The sequence below is a fragment of the Melitaea cinxia genome, chromosome 1 (assembly GCF_905220565.1).
Source record: "Melitaea cinxia chromosome 1, ilMelCinx1.1, whole genome shotgun sequence".
NCBI lineage: Eukaryota > Metazoa > Arthropoda > Insecta > Lepidoptera > Nymphalidae > Melitaea > Melitaea cinxia.
In genome coordinates this window covers 19,555,983-19,574,709 of record NC_059394.1, presented here as the reverse complement: position 1 = coordinate 19,574,709, position 18,727 = coordinate 19,555,983, and positions in this window count along the sequence as shown.

Here is an 18,727-nt window from a genome sequence, read left to right as displayed (position 1 = left end):
TCCAGTTATCTTTCCTATAAAATAATGTTCCGAGCTCGAGATCTCACGAACAGCGACTGACCCATAGATACCACATATGACCCACTTATATACTGGGATTGACCGCTCAGTATTACGCGCAGCTACCAGGGGACCATAGGATATCTACATCCTTATTTATTTCCCTACCGAACTGACCGGCGAAATTTTGCCCGAACTAAATTTTACGATCTAACTTTAATTACGTTTCATGCTAGTCTAAAGCTCTCTTACCCATTGACTATTATTGTCGACGGGGTTCCAGTTAACAACCATAATACCCGGTTGAGTTATAGATGCATCAGTTCCTACACAATATGAAATGGTCGACACACATTAGCAGCGGTAAATATCGAATTATTTCAAGCATTCAGTTCCACAGAGTTAGAAATTTGTTATTAGGTCGATATAGTTTTATTTATTATTATTATTATTTCATGTAACGTGTATCGACATAATTTTAATTATTGCAGTTAGGACTTTTCAAACGAATCACAATGTCCGGTAATTTTTTATCTTATATGATGGTCTGAAAGCTCGCAAGAAAAACATAGATTAAAAATACCATGTCTAGGATTGAAGATCGTATTTATTCGATGTTATTCATTTATTGATTGTATTTAATAAGTATTGTTCAACTTTGCAGCTGACCTTTACTTGCTCCTCATTGCTTGGTAATGTAATAAAGTTCTGTTAACTATATTAATACGAGAAACCAAAACTTTGTACCCCATTTTACGAAAATTGAGCGGACAGGGTTGTATGAAATTCTGAAGCAGCAGTGCAGAATGCTAATGTTTTTTTTTTTAAATTATGCATAAAAAACCTTAAATCATTAAAAAAACACTACACACACTACCATGTAGGTAGTGTGTGTAATGTATATAGATTGAATAAAATACAAGTGCATATGCTAAAGATTGTGTAATTTGATGCATGTATCGCCACGCTACTTTACTACAGATGGAAAAGGAAGAATTGATAGACAAAGGGAATAATGTTATTTATTGATGTAAATACGAGTAGACGACACAAAGAAAACACATAGATAAAATAAAATGTTCGTTCCGAGGGGGAATTCAGTTCGCGACAGTATCAATAAAGCTTTTGACATCACGACTTGTATACAACAACGGTGGTGGACTTGATTCAGCATATTTTCGTTTAATATATCAAATAAGTAAATTCGATAACAATTATTGGAACAAAAAAAAAATATTCACGCAAACAATATCTCAAATCAGACAGTCTGTATATTTAGAGCAATGAAATAAGATTTTGGGAACTATTCGAGTAAAATAAATCCTATAAGGACCAAATTAAAAGGAAAAATCTAAGTTATAAAAAATAAAGAAAAATACGTAGTTTTAAAACTGAAAACTATAACTAATTAATTATCATATCTGTCGAGGTTTGAACGCAGTGCTCGTTCAATGAAACATATGATCCTTATTTTCGGCGAGTACTTCGACCGGGAGCGTGGCGTCTCCTGTGATCCGGCTGCTCGGAGGTCGGGAGCGGAGGATGGTCTGAGGTCGGAGGCTCTGGCGCTCTGTGGCCCATGTTGACTGGACGTCCGCACTAAGAGCGGTATTAACATGCACCCTCCGGAGGAGTCCAGGGGGTGCAGGTTCACTGAGGAGGGGCGAACCGGGCCAGGGGGGAGACCCAGCAGCCAAAAGTCCCCGTATCGGTCAGTAGTGGGACAGCGGCCGGGAGTGGGCGCTTGGCGACAGCCCGACCAATACGACCAGACCCGTTCCTTTTTGTTGCAAATTAAATACTTATTATTTTTAAAGAACAAAAAAAAAAAAAACTGTAAATAAAATATATTTTTACTTAACAATCTCTAAGTCTTAGTTTTAGTATGTTATACATAACGTACATATATAAAAGTTTAACAAACATATACACAGTGTAATCGAAATCAATTATTAACCAGAAGACTACTTAAGAAAAATACAAAACAGTAATAAATTTTTGAGAATCGTCAACATAACATATTTTTTCCCTGCTAATCCTATCAGCTATAACCATCGAGAATCATTTTCAGAGAAAAATTAGCTTGATAGTAATAAGTGATAACAATGGACCCGTGATCATGGGCTATAGGTAGAAGCAATGGCCAAATATGAAGTTATATACGCCTATGATACCCTCATCTGCCAAAGCCACTATGGGTCAAATTTCATATTTGGCTATTGTTTTAGCTTGTGTCTTGGGCTATTAATATGAGGACTTTTATTCCTCCATTATATTGTCCTTTTATGTCAATAACATAATTATAATTATGCCCTTATCTCTTTACCTTTTTGTTTTATAACATTCAGAGCAAACAGTAATCAAAATATAGATACGGGTGGTATTGTTTTAAATAAAATTTAATTTTATCGCTGTAATACCTGTTTATGAAGCTCATTACGCCACTGGGGAGCTGATCGGTGAGATAACGTCTGTAATTCGAATTAAATTTTCCTCTCGACTTATTCAACGAGTGTTACAGAACTTGTGAGATTTTGAATGATTGTTTCAGCAATAGATATGTTAGGGAAAATAAAATAGAGATGTGTGTTGTCACAGTGGCGTAGCTGGTTGAGGCAAGGGGGGCATCATGCCCCGGGCGCTACTCATCAAGGGGGCCAAATGGTCCACAAAGCAAAAAAATTGCTGGACATGTTATATTATGATTTCCGAGGGTGGGGGGGGGGTTTAAAATATTGTGCCCCGGGCGCGAGTTACGCTCGCTACGTCACCGTGCTCTCATAAAAGTCTTCGAGTTTTATCATACACCGACTGTTTACTACAGGTCATTAATGGTCTCATAATTATTAATTAATACGCTATAAATAAAAATTAATCGCTATATGTGTAGTTCATCGTTAGCATAAAAGTCGAGAATGGCTGAATCAATTCGACAATTTTTTTAAAGTTTCATAATATTTGTAAATATTTTGTATCACTCGCATTTTGCCGACTTGATTTATATATACTATTAATTTTCACAGTATTTTTTGTTCAATAACATTAAAATATAGCCTATATCACTTCTGAATAATGTAGCTTTCTATTTGTGAAAGAATTTCCATGATCGGATCAGTATTTGCGAAGATTACCTCCTAACAAACAAAGAAACAAACAAAGTTAGAAACTTTACCTCTTTATAATATTATAGGATAGATTACAAGGTAACTTTAATTGTACCATTTTAACGTTTCATGTATTTCAGAGCAGTATCCATTACCTTAACTTTTGTATTGCGTAAAAATAATAAAACGACCGATTATTTCATTTTAAAAATTTAAGACATACTGCAAAAATAAGTTGTCTTTACAACTTATTTATCTTTGAATCAATAATATATACGGAGGCGCAAGTTCGATTGCTGTAGAGAGTGGTAAAATAAATTAATAATTACAGAAAAACCCAGGTAATAACGCTGGTAAACGAAAAAATAGTCAAGTAAATAGGTATTATTAGAGATAGCTCAAAATGTATTCGTTAAATCTCGATCAAATTTAAATGGAACCACACGACAAGCAATACCTTAAAAACAAGAATATAGAAAATTAAAAAAAACAGATCGAATGTCTAAATATGAACAAAAAGACTTACTAGTCTAAGAATAAGATTAATACCATATCAAATGGTAAATAAACAAATGGAATAGAGTTCCGATAGATGGCGTTATTAACGTCGTAACGCCGTTTCAGCCAATAGATGGCTCACAAAAACGTAACGAGGTATCGTTCAGTAAATTTTACTCATATTTTTTTCATACCGGGGGTTTTATATGAAAATCGATACTTAAGGAGTAAACTAATTATTTCAACTTCCTACCTTCGACAGTTTTACAACAACGTTTGTGGGGTCATCGAGTTTACTATTGCACATACTACGTGTCCACTCCAGCTTAGCGCAGTCCACTGCTGGACAAATGCCTCCCCAATTTACAAGTTATTTTACATGCGACGCGTAACAAATTACTATTCACATATGGACATATTATTAGTCATACATTTTCATATATCTCACATTTCACCAACCTTGAGTGAAACGGTAATGTGATTAGAGCCCTAATTAGAACCTTTATTACGCAACGAATTTTCACTTTCAACGTGTTATCACACTCTCCAAGCGTCGCCTACTATCAATATAGCGGTAGCTTCCATACAGATTACATGTAAATTTAAATATAACAAGAAATAAATAAATTGATTTATCTGTCTGAGAGCTTTTTTGATAGTTTAAGCTTATCTTTCAAACTAATAAAAATATTTGTGAAAAACTCTGAATTGCTTTATACTGAATGACTTTCAAAAGACAGAATTATTTCATATTCATCTAGTTTTATTCGTACTGTGTATCGAATAAAAAAAAAGTTTGCGAATAGCTCTAAACTTAAGTTGAAATGATAAACACGAAGTGGAAAAACGTTTTTCTAGTGGTATTGTTCTTGATGATAGCGGCTACTGAATGTTTTGAAAATGAAGTTGAAGCAAGGGGAAAGAAGAAGAAGAAGAAGATTGCGTTGTTTGGTAAGTTTTTACTCTTTCTCTTTCCATCTCTCACTTTTCTTCTCCCTCGTTCTTTCTACCTCCTTCCCTTGCCTTGTTTTTCTCTTTCGTTCTTCTATATCTATAGAAAAATTATGCGCAAATAGGAAAAGGACGAAATAATAAGTCCCTGATGAAAATTTCAAATATAAAACGATGATTTGTATGGTAAGTTATTGTAAACTATTGTGTGTTTGAAACAGGGATTCCAAAATTTTCATACAATTTTTATCTGTTTTTTTATTAGGGTTATCTGGATCCATATAAAAACAGCTAAAAATTGCATGACAACACTGCTGTTGGAACTCATTATTTCGTTTTTTTTTTTTCGAATTGTTGAGTAATGTTGGCCCTAGCGGCCTTTACAGCGTCACCGGTTAGAGGGGCCAGGCACTAAAGGCACCGGCCGCGAAGGAAGAAGGGAGCCCTGTGGGAGAGCTCGGGGGATCATTATTTCGAGTAAAATTCCGACCTTTGTATAACAATCAAAATAAAACGTTAGCGCGATTTAATTATACACTAGCGACATCTATTAACATTCACACACAAACACGATCTAATTATGTTAGTGACCTCTATCGGCACAGTTAGGAACTTGGATCAATATTACAATCAATTTTGTTCCCCGGAGGCGAAGCCCCGGAGAAGAAAGCCCGGGTAAAGAGGGCAACCTCGAGGCCCGTACCCAGACAGACCCTCGGTCCTGTCAGGAAGACCCACACAAATCAATTTTGTTTTGACGGGTAGGATCCTTAATTAGAAAATTCACCAAAACTTAATTATCAATTTACTTAAAACTTAACTCGATTGAAATTATTTTGTTATAATAAGAACTACATACTTAAAGATCTGTATTAAACAGTAATAACATGAAAGATTTTGTTTATTTGCAACAAAGAAAAGAAAAATAAAGCAGAGAGGTTATATGCGTAATTCCGTGTTATCGAATACTTGCTAATTAAATGAGCAATTCTTGTAACATTATCTGAATCTCGGAAACGGCTCCAACGATTTTCATCAAATTTAGTATGAAGAGGTTTTCGGGGGAGATAAATCGGTATAGCTAGAATTCATTTTTAGAAAATGTCGTTTTATCCTTGTTTTTAGGCAATGAAAAAATGGCTACAATATCATTAGAATACGAAAGTAAATTTCACATTTGTCAATAAAGTTGTAGTAGCTCAGGTGAGAAATCGGCCGGTCGGGATCGACCGCGAAGACCACGGTTCAAAACCCGCGTCTCCAGATTGATCATTTTTACCTTTTCTTTCTAATTGCAATCATGATTTTTTATTTAAATAACCAGTTCACATTTTTTTATCATTATGTAGGTAAAATCGGAAAATATTATTCATATTTTATCAATATGTAATTCGTATTTAAATATGATTTCCAAAATACACGATTTACTAAAAATATTGAGCTAAGCTCGGTCACTCAGGTACTTTTATATAATTTAGTTGCAAAGTTTAGCGCAGCAGCCTGTTACTGCCTGCACTGATTAGATGACATTTCCCTAAACGTCTTTTAGGATATTCGGGCTACCTGATATTACCCTTTACCGTCAAATGTCTGATGAATCTTAACCTAAATCATAAATTGAATCAATTAAAGTTTCCGACAGTGTTTCCTAGAAGTTCCAATCAATTTAATAGTCAGGACCACTTGTATGAAGTTCATGCACTCTAACTCTATCTACTGAGACATTTCTGAGAAGATTCTAAGACAGATAAACATACTTTAGTTAAATGTCGGAATATATATTGGAAATTAGTTAACTGTTTCTGATGCGAATACTCATATTACAGCTATAGTTTCATAAGCTAATATCTGCACTAACTGATGCAAGCTACTTTTAATAAAACAATACCAAAACAAATTCTGTACGTTTTAATTTTGTTTTCTGAACCTGTAACCAAAAATACTTATTTAATTGTTGTGTGTGTAGTGTATTTACGCGCATCATGTCACAAATGAAATAAACGTAGCTTTGGTGTGATTTGAGTTATGCAATCTAAGTCATTGGGTGCTTTTAATGAAAGTCGAAATCTATACTTAGTTACAATGCATTAAAGCGTATTCCGATTTCATTTATTATTTCAATAGAGTTATAAAATCAAATATTACATATGAAATACAAGGAAGTTTGACAAGACAGCATAGATACCATAATTCTCAATCTGTAACTTAAAAAAGCTCAATGTCTCGAAACTTTTGAATATGGCTCATCCTAACCTGGTATTCGAACATTATCTTACAAGCGCAAAAGGATGACTATCGCGAACAAAGTTGCAGGTACCACAGCTGGTATGAAAAATAGAGTGGATAATATTGAAATTAATTTAAGTAAACTTCGAAGAACTTTCAGTCAAGTTTGAAATTCACCTGTCGGAGCGAACAGTTGAGTCGAACTAAGTAATTAATGCAAGTTTAATATTTTATTTAAAACACTCAATTCCAAGACTCGGACACTGTTATACTGATGCTGATATTTTAAAGTAGATTTATCGGAGATAAAATCAGTCTATTGACAAGACTCAAGCAACCGCGAGCGAAAGAAAGATAGGGAGCGATGTGACAGCAACTACTCGCTTATCTACTGGTACTAAAATGGCGTTTGGAAATAGATATATTCTTTTTTTAAAACTAAATAGAGGTAATCATTGACAATACGATATATATGGGATTCATATAATTCCTTTCGATTGTGTCCTCCATAATTATATGAAATATTTAATTTTACATTATTTGTGGAAAAAAGATTGTATTTGATACATAATGGAGCTTTAATGGATTGATTAAAACTCAATATAATTTTTTAAGTATAATTAATTGCCTTTATTACAAGGTGACACCGTGACAAATTGAAAAGGAAGAAAGCCGGAAGAAGTTATAGACAATATAATAGACTATGCAAAAAGACAATAAATTGTATAAAGCAAACTACAGATAATAATTACACAACAGATAAGTCAAACTACAGATAATAGATACTACAATAATTCTAACTAATGACGACAATTACTACTATAAAAAAATATATAAACTAAACTGCCTTGCGCGGCAACAAAGATAAATAAATCCTAGCATTTGAACATTAACAGCCATGTCAGCTGTTTTAGACTACCATCACCTATCTAGTGTTATCATCAATTTAGACAAAAAAGGGCTAGCATTGAGATATAATCCACGCCTTATTTTTTTTTTAATATACTCGGCAAACAAGCGTACCGCTCACCTAATGGCAAGTGGCTACCGTAAATTTAACTGAGGTAGGGCACAGCAGGAATTTCTTGCTCAAAATATAGAGCAGCCTGACTGGGGAAGTACCTCGACCTTACAGAAGATCACAGCTAAATAATACTGCTTTCAAGCAGTGTGGTGTTCCTGTTGATGAGTAAGGTGACCAGAACTCCTGGGAGGAATTGGGGATTGGGTCGGCAACGCGCTTGTGATGCTTCTGGTGTTGCAGGCGTCTATAAGCTAAGGTAATCTCTTACCATCAGGTGAGCCGTACGCTTGTTTGCCGACCTAGTGATATGAAAAAAAGGTTATAGACGACTGCAACACTGGAAGCATCGCAAGCGTATTGCCGACACTACCGCATCACCCTCCCTCTCTGTTGTTAACATGACAAATATTTTTTTTATACACCCAGGATGGCAAACAAGCTTACAGCAGTAAGCGATTACCGTAGTTTATAGACGCTCGCAACACCCGAACGATACCATCCCCAATCACCCCTAAGAGCTCTGGTCACCTTACTCACCACCTCTTCTTCAAGATACATCCCCAGTTGGGTTACTCCATAATTTGAGAATATTTCCTGCTATACCTGCATACCCTATCTCAGTTAACATTACTGGTACACGCTTTCTTTAAATTCTAAAACAAACTTCATCAAATAACTTTACACGTTTGAAATATAAAGTTAATTTTCACATAGAAAGTTTTTATACGTGATTGTCAGAGCGGTTTCCGCGTCCTCAGAGACGGAGTGCAAGTTTGTATTAGTCCCGAGGGTAACGTTGGAACAGTCATAACTTTGAATGTAATAATTAATGACTTTATGTTAACTTCTTTGTACCATTAAACTGCATGTAAGGGAGAATGGGTATATTTTGTAATTTATCGGTTTTATCGGTAATTGCAGAGAAAGAGTTTCCAAGCTCAAGTCTCATGTTTAATCAGGTTAGCCGTAAGCTTGTTTGCCGAACTAGTTGTATAAAAAATATTTGTTATGTTACCTAAAGAGATAGAGAGAGACAGAGAGAGAGAGAGAGAAAGAGAGAGAGATAGAGATAAAGAGAAGAGTTAAAAAAATAATTTAATAATATGCAGATATTAATTCGAATATTATATATAAGTAGCTGACCCCGCAAACGTTGTTTTGCCATAAATGTTATTAATCTCCTTAATCCCTCCTTGTAACTTAGGGATATAAAAATAGATCTGGGCCAATTCTCAGACCTACCCGATATGCACACAAAATCTCACCCAAAATTGGTCCAGCCGTTTCGGAGGAGTATTTTAACTAACATTGTGACACGAGAATTTATAGGTATATAGATAGGTAGATAAAGAAATACACAAATAACCTTTTAATTTTCTTTATGATAACTAAATTAGAGAATACCTTTGATAGGTATTTTATTGGTATATAATATCATTTTAAATATTCCCAAGTTTTAACCAAAAATTTAATGTACACCCACATAGGTAAAAAATAAGGAGCTAGAATTTTTTGTTCATTTTTTTATATTGTTTCATTTGTGTTATTTATATGAAAATATATCGAAAAAAATATGTAGCTATACCAGTCGGCTGTTATCGATAACACAAGCATTTAGTTGCTCACTTTAGGAACAGACGACCGTGTGTGTATTGTGTAAATATTTATTTATTTATTTTTCTTTTCTTTATTTTCAGTGTACTTTGCTGATATAGTATTGAAGAAGATATTTATACTCAAATTGATCTACGCCTTCGTATTCTGGGTGGTCATACACAAAGCTGGCTACTTCCTAACCTGGTTTGTGAGCTACCTGAAGGAAACAAAGGCTGAACACCATGAACACCACAGCCATCATATACCCCATCACTATGACTATGGTCCCGGTCCATATAGGAAGTCAAGCCGATATGGTTCACATGAACCGTACAGGAGACAAAGCCATGGCATTTATTGAATTTTTATGTCAGTGATAAAAAAATTAGATTTTTGTATTGTATTACAAGAATTATTATTTGCATATTATTTGAGATTCATTCTTGTTCTGCTAATTTTGCTTATAGACCCTTGCAATACGAGAATCATCGCAAGCGCGTTGCTGACCCCATCTTCAATCGCCCTAGAAGCTCTGGTCACCTTTACTCACCACAGTAACACAACGTTCTTGAAAGCAGTATTACTTAGCTATGATCCTGTTAAATAAATAAAATTGGAGTGTCTGTTTGTAACATTAAAATAACCGCCTTTAACTAAATGCATTTGGATGTATACAAGGTACATAAGCCAAAATAGCATTTTTACAATTTTTGTCTGTCTGTCTGTCTGTCTGTTTTTTCCAGCTAATCTCTGAAACGGTTGGACTGATTTTGACGGGACTTTCACTGGCAGGTAGCTGATGCAATAAGGAGTAACTTAGACTACTTTTATTTCAGATTTTTATTTATTTTATAACTGTGTGAACTGAACAATAACTTTTTGTTGAATTCCACGCGAACAAAGGCACGTTCGCTAGTTTTACTAGATATTTCGTTGTTCATTCTGTATTTTCGATATTTCGGTACTATTGCAAGTGCTGTGTACCAATGGCACACAAAGGTGGTAATTGTACCGTTTTAACTGTCAATGAGTATCAGAGAGTATTTTTTAATTTCCAAATATATTAGTTATCTTAATGCGTACATGTAATTTAATATGTAAGTGTATTTCTTTGTAAATAAAAAAGTTAGATATAAAGATTGTGCATTTAATATTTTGTTTTATTTATTGTTACTTAATTTAAAAACTTACTGTGTGGCTACGGTACTAAAGAATATAGCCACCCCCTCTCTTCCTGTGGGTGTCGTAAGAGGCGACTAAGGGATAACACAGTTCTGCTACCACATTGGAGCTTAAAAAGCCGACCGATGGCGGGATAACCATCCAACTGCTGGCTTTGAAATACACAGGCTGAAGACGGGCAGCAGCGTCTTCGGTGCGACAAAGCCAGCCCTGCGGTCACCAACCGTTCGTTATAGTCACTCAGTACTTGTATTATTTAAAGTACATTACACGATTATAGACATCTACGGTTGAATGGGAAAGCATGTTTATCACAATTGAATTTATGTATTTCTTATTTTTCATTTGTCAATAATAAAGGGGAGGGTTAAATAAAAAATGGTTGGTTTTTTTTACATTTATTTATTCATCATCATCATCATTTTAACTTTTATTTAGAGGAAGGGTGCAGAATGTTATTTTTTTAATTATGCATAAAAATATATGAAATCAATTTAAAAAAAAAACATTACACACACCACCGTGTATTTGACACACAACCGCATATGTACTCTTATGTTTATTATTATAGAAGTATAGTCTTTGCCAACAAAACCTTAATAATGTTCAAATTTATAATTTAAGTTAATTATGGTCGAATTCCGACCACTGAGTCACCACTAGTAAGCTATAAAATCCTGTTAAGACTTTTAGTAAGTTCACTAGTTCTAGTATATCAAGCCAATAGCACGTCCAGTCTCTGCTATCTTGATCTAGCGCGTGTGTGTACATGTTAAATATTCTAAGTGTTGTATATAACGCCAGCTGACTCTACTTAACTCTATGTGTCTCTACTACATACGTGTGTCTGTAGTTGTATCTGTATGAGAATGTGTGTTTATAATTTTATTTCCTACTAGCTGTGCCTGCGACTTCTACGCCTGAACTTTAACAAAAAAGTTTTCGTTCAGTTCTCAGAGTTATAAAATAAATAAATTTTTAGAATAAAAGTAGCTCAAGTTACTCCTTACTATATCAGCTATCCGCCAGTGAAAGTCCCGTCAAAATCGGTCCAGCCGTCTCAGAGATTAGCCGTACAAACAGACAGACGAAAATTGTAAAAAAAAGTATTTTGGTATATGTACCGTGTATACATCCATATGCATTTAGTAAAAAGCCGTTAATTTAATATTACAAACAGACACTCCAACTTTATTTATTTGTTTAGATATAAAATAAACCTAAGATCGTCTGTTCCTAAAGTAAGCAACATAATGCTTGTGTTATAGGTAAACAATCGGCTGAAATTATATTCGGTTATATTATTTTTACTTATATCAACGAATTGTAACACGTCCAATTTAGCGGATTCATTACAATTTGATTTTTTAGGATTTCGCTAATTCTTTTTTAAAAATATTCCTTGAAGTACGAGGATGGTTCTTACGGAGAGAAAAATTCAAAAAAAAAAATTTAAATTTCCTGAAAAAGTCTAAAAACAACACTTTTCTATACTCCCATAAAAAAGATTTGTATAATACTTAAAAGTCAATTTGAACTTTAATACCATACGATAAAGTTTGTGTTAGGCGATACGAAGTTCGCCGGGTCAGCTAGTTGAAAATAAAAATAAAATCATCTAAAACGTTATTATTTCATCGTATCGTACAACTTTATCTTAAATACTTTCTTCTCAGAAATTTAACTTAAAACTAACTTAGAAGTTGTGAAAAACCAAGACTTTCCTCCACTCAGTTTTGAAGACGTAAATCGCATCATTTCGCACCAGTGCTGTATTTTTAAGCTAGACTACCTATTTTTCTAGAATATTGTGCAATAAAGCAGAAATGCATCATATTTTAGTGTTTTGTATACAACTAAATGCTTCTTGCTCTACCCGCATTTAACTTCAATATTCTAAATTTATTTTTCAAAAATATGTTATGGTCCTTAACATAACATTCTCTATTTTCATTATTTATTATTTATCCGGTCTGTTGTGCTTACAATTCTAAGTAGCCTGTCTGGGGAAGTACCTTAACCCTACAGAAAAGACCACAGTAAAAAAAAAACAAATAGTGTTGTATTCTTATATAATTTAGTGTCGTGGCCATTCATAGGATACGCCAACCGTCTGTTTTCTGGCAACTTGGTGGTACAGAAAATTATACAAAAAAAAATAATAATTAAATATTATTATTATACTAGTTGTGTTCCAGATTTTTACTCGCATTAATTTGAGAAAAAAATTATAAAATATTTTATATGAAATAAAGAATAATAAAGTATTACATAGCCTATAACTATCTTTGATAAATGGACTATATCTTGTACCGCGATTTAGCGCGATTAAACAAACAAAGGGACAAACAAACTGCAGGTTTATAATACTAGCCTAGATAATAAAAGTATACTTATCACAAACAAAGAGTATTTATTCTTATTTTTATATATAATTAGTAGAACACCCTGTGATACTAGCAAGGGAGTGTTTTTCATAGTTTAAGAAAATAAACTTTATAAAGTAAAATATTATCGCAAGCACTCGAGGTATAAGACTTATAAGCGTAAACTTATAATTTACTGACTTTTAAGAAAACAATGAGCGTTAGTGAGGGCGAGTTGTTTGTTGTGTTTAAAATTCGAGTTTGGTTGATGAAGGCTATTCTATCCTTCCCGTTTAAACTAGTTTTCATTGAAATTTTAATGGATTATGTTTGCTCGCAAGCGAAAAATATCGAATTTAATTTACGTCAACAAATAATATAACAAAGGTAATTGAAAAAAATCATTCATTACGCATTATTAGAGATAGCTCAAAAAGCACTCGTTCAGATCAGATCAGATCTCAATCAAAATATAATAAGACTACACGACAAGTATCAGCTTTTGAATAAGAAAATAATGATCAAAATAAAAACCCTGACCCTGATTTCTATTCCGCGGGATGCGGGTTCGATTCCCGCCTGAGTTTGGGTGTATATTTATTATGTATTTATTTATACATATTTATATATGTATATGTCTTATTTCTATATATGTCTATCAGAAAAAAATGTATAACAGTTGGCTGTTATCTGTAACACAGGCATTAAGTTGTTTACCATAGGAACAGACGACCGTGTGTGTGAGTTAATGTATAAGATTTAAAAAAAATCTATACTTATTATATATAGTCTAAACTTAAATGTATTAAAATTGTAAAATATTTAGGGAAATGAAATACTTAGGGAACATTAAAAGCCGAAATAATTGTACTTAGAGGGTGGATCCATCGTTGCGGTAGACATGACTACGATCTTCAGCGGAAATATATGTAACTAATTAAACATAAATTAATTAATTTACACAATATAGCAAATACACAATAATAGCGACAAGAAACCACTAAAGTTTCAACCTGTGCTATCATTATTTATTAACCATCACAGACAATGTACAGCCTCTCTTTTTAATACTCAAACGTTCACAAAAATACAAAAACCAGTTGAAATACTTGTACAATTCAAGTAACTGATTTAGAAATATTTTACTTTGCAATAATATCCTCACCAATAATTCGAAATGAAAATATTTTTGGTCCATAAAGCGATTACTCCGTCAAAGCAAATGGCAGCCAATTAAAGACAAATAGCAGTGGAACGCTATCTTCGTAAAGGCAGAAGTTAGACATTAGTATTACCAAGCGTCCAAGAACGTAACATCAAGTTGTCCCATCCCAGGCTTCACTGGTTGAAACAATTAGGGCTCTTCACCTAACGACATTTCTCATTTCGAAAACGACCGACGCAACACTCTCCTAATATATCAATATATATTTTACATTTATACACGTATATTAATACTATTTTGATTATTTATGTATGGATAATTTGTACTTATATGTGTATTTGTATGAATTAATGAATCAATCATACACTATTTTGATTCATCCTTAAGAATATTGTACACTTCCTATCCGTCACTACTATATCATGTCCTGTGCCCAAAGGTTATCTGGAAGAAATCGCTCTTCAGCGATAAGATCGCCTTTGTACATCTTTTTTTTTGTAATTACTACTGTTTGTTTATATTTTGGTGTACAATAAAGAATATATTATTATTATTATATAATTGTGTTTGTTGCAAATGAAAAAAAAAACAATTTCAACCACATCGACGTCGATGTCGTAAACGGTAACAGATAATAAAATAATCATTAACAGGCATAGCTCAATACGTATTCGTCGATCAAATCTAAATGACACCGCGTATCAAGTACCAGCTTTCGATTAAAGAATCATCAAAATCGGTGCACTGAGTAAAATTATTAAGTAACACTCATAAGAAAATAGAGTTGAATTTAGAACTTCCGTTTTTCGAAGTCGGTCAGTCGTGTTTATACTCTTCCTATGTAATATGTATTTATACCTACGTCTTATTTTTTTCACTAGTTTTAAATATTAATTAATTAATTTTAGTTTAACGTCGAAAGTATGGAAGACGTAGAAATTGACTTTATATTTTATACTACTTCCTTAGTCCATAAAGGGAAATGTAAATTTTTACTTTCATGTAAGTAAAACCTCTTTAGAATCGTTGTCATTTGAAACTCTAAAGTAAAATGCGTCGCGATAAAAGAAAAAAAAAACATAATTATATAGAAGATAATGAGATAGAATACACCATATACACTATTTTATTTCTCCGTGAAAAAAAAATGTCTCGTAGGCTACTTTTTTATTTATTTATTTATTTATTTAATAAAGGCATACCAACTAAGTACATAAAAAAGCTTTCTACATTAAAAAAATACCACAAAGTTATACAATATGCACTTAAATTAAAGGTTTGCACAACATTCTTAGAACGCTACTGTAATCAGACATTAATCTCAATTGTGTAATTTACCGAAAAAATTACATTTGTTACAATAAAAAATAGAGAGAGAAAAAAACAAAACAAAACTATTACAATTATATATCAAAGTCCATCAACATTTTAATTATTTTTCCCTTAAATTGGCTTAAAGAATCTGCAAAGATGTCTATGTCTATGTTAAGAAAAATTGCATTTAAATTTTACATTTTATTTAGATTATACATTACTTTTCAGAAGTTTCACTCATGCAGTGTGTATATATGTCGTAAACATTATTAAATAAACAAAAAAACATTTATTAAGGGTCAATACTCTTTTACAGGTATGCAATGTATAAATATAATTTGAAAAGAATTCACTTTCCATAAACCGTACATTATCATACAAATAGCTTTCTTTTATGGAACGGTGAAAAAAAATTTTTAAGCGTAAAATTTGAATACGCAAATTACCATGCATGGAACGCCGGTAACACAAAGAGGTTTTAATCGCTCCCAAACAAGAGGAATTAGTCACAGAGCGGGAAAAGTCGATTTGTTTAACATCTGAAAACAGAAACTTTCCACGTTATTCATAAAAGCGAACAAATTACGGCCGTCTTTTAAACATTTTGTATTTATTTAAGCGGTTCCGAACTGGATAGTTCTGTGCTTGAACACGAAATTAAAAAAAAAAGACATCTGTCAAAAATAGGCGGGAATTTAACAATTTACAATCTGTGGAAATTAAATAGAATAAAAATACATCTGGCAAATAAGAACGGGATCTTTATGATTTTTAATCTGTAATTTAAAATTGTAATTTTAAAGTGTTTTTATATAACTTTTTTTTTAATAAATTGTAGTAATTTAGAAAAAAAAATGTTTAAGTCATTCATAGTACTTTCGATGATGTTCGTGTATTCCTATTGTTTGGAAAATAATGATTTGTCAGTACTCGAGTCTAGAGCGAAGAAGAGAAAAACTTCTATTAAACTATTGGGTAAGTTGTAAATGTACATAAAAATATTATATAACATATTTGTATACGGATGGAACTACTTTTTGTATTATATGTGATTGTCTTTATTATGTTTTACGACGTAAATATGCTGAGATTATATATTTTTTAATAAGTTTGAAGTGTATAACGTAAATTACTGGTCATTGTATGTATGTCATAGTAACATAGGCCTTATAACGTTATATTATGAAAATTTCACCCTTTATGATACCATATCTCATTCACACTAAGTTTTGGAAATTTCACCGGATATTGATGTGTTTTGTTGAATTTACTTATTCATCACAACATCATTATCAAAACAGCCTTTCGCAGTCCACTACTGGACATAGGCCTCCAAAAGTTCGCGTCAAAAATGGCGTGAACTCATGTGTTTTGCCCATTACTTATTAGTTACAATTTTTTAATTATTGAAGAAATTCTAAAAAATATAAATAGTACATAGCTTTCAAATAATTATAAATAAGATTTTGATTTTTTTAAATACATTTCTTCTGTTATCTTTGTAATAATATGCAGAAAACCTTACTATTAAAATAAATATCAACTAAACTGAAAGAAAATTCGCAAAGAAAATGTTTCAAACGTTTTTTTGTCTTTTTCTTTACGGTTCGTCATAAACTGAGTAATAAGGCGTAAATGGCAAAGCTGATAAAATGGTGGAAAAAAATATGATATTTTTTTTAAATAAAAAAATGTATTTTCAGGAATGATCCTCCTCTTCATATTGTCAAAAGTAGCGATATTTAAGACTATATCTGTATTCGTGATGATGACCTTCTTCCAAAAGCTGTTTACGTTGGGCGGAGTCCTGTTCAAGTACTTCATGAAGGGCAAGATTGAGAAATATCCCACGTATGGACCGCCACAATATGATACTGTGGGCTACAGCTATGGACCACCAGGTGAGAACTACCAGGAAGGATACCCTGGAAACGATGTCGCCAGTTCATTTGATTGGCTTTTGAATAAAAATGTTAAATAAAATCAAACATTTTTTTTTTATTTTTACACATTATTTTACAAATCTATTCAATAGTTAACTTCTAAAAAGGACTTATTTTATACGGTATAAGGTATAAGGTACTACTAGGTCGACAAACAAGTGTAAAGCTCACCTGATGTTAATGATTATCGTAGCTTATAAACGTCTGCAAAACCAGAAGTATCGCAAGAGCATCGCTGACGCAACCCTCAATCCATCAATCCAGCCAGAAGCTCTGTTTACCTTACTCACTACAGGAACACAACACTGCTTGAAAAAAGTACTATTTAACTGTAATGAAATGAAATGAAAACATTTATTTCGTCATAAGGTGATATACACACTTAACGAAAGTCAAAATAATGTCATTTATAAAAATAATAATACAAATAAATTAAAAAAAAACTCGACAATAATATACGCCTAGAGCGGGTGGGGGTAGGAAGCAATTTGAAACGGGATCGAACGTAAGGAGGAGATTTTTGATCATGAGTACGTTATAAAGGAAAGACTAGATGTGCATATCACGGCGAAGGTGGATAGGGAGCCACTTAAGTTCAGTACGAAAGTGGGAAATACGATCATATTTGCGTAAACCAAAAATAAAGCGTATAGTAAGATTTCGTAGACGCTCCAATTTACCAAGTAGCTCCTGTGTCACATCTAAATAGCACATATCTACATAGTCGATAATGGGTAAGAAAAGGGATTGCGCAAGCAAAATTTTGGTTTTAAACGGTAAAAAGAATTGGAGACACTTCAGAGAGTGAAAGGTATGGTGCATTTTTCTGCTGACTTCGCTAACATGAGCTATCCAAGATAAATTGTTGTCTATGAGTAAGCCCAAGTTTCTAACCTTGTCAAAATAAGGAATAGGTGCGCACACAGTACAAAATAGGAGAAATTACATTCCAATCGATTTAGCCCATAGAGCTGAAAGGTCATCGTTTAGAGTTTAATAGTCTTATGCAGTTCAGTCAGCACAAAATGACGATATGTTTGCAAATCATCCGCACACAGATGGTAGGAAGAAGAAATAGCACGCAAAATGTTGTTTATAAAGACAGAAAATACATCAAAATATATTTTTTTAAAATAAAATATAGTATATTTTTTTTTTTATTTAGAAAAAATTAGACATCTGTGCAAAATTTCATTAAAATTGGTAAAGATGTTTCGAAGATTATCATTTTTTTAATATATTTGACAGTTTACCATAAATGATTGCTTTATAATGCTTCAACATATTTGATGATTAACCCGGACAAACAATGCGACACATTTTTTTAAGTAAAACTTGTTTGTGCACGCTTGATTTGG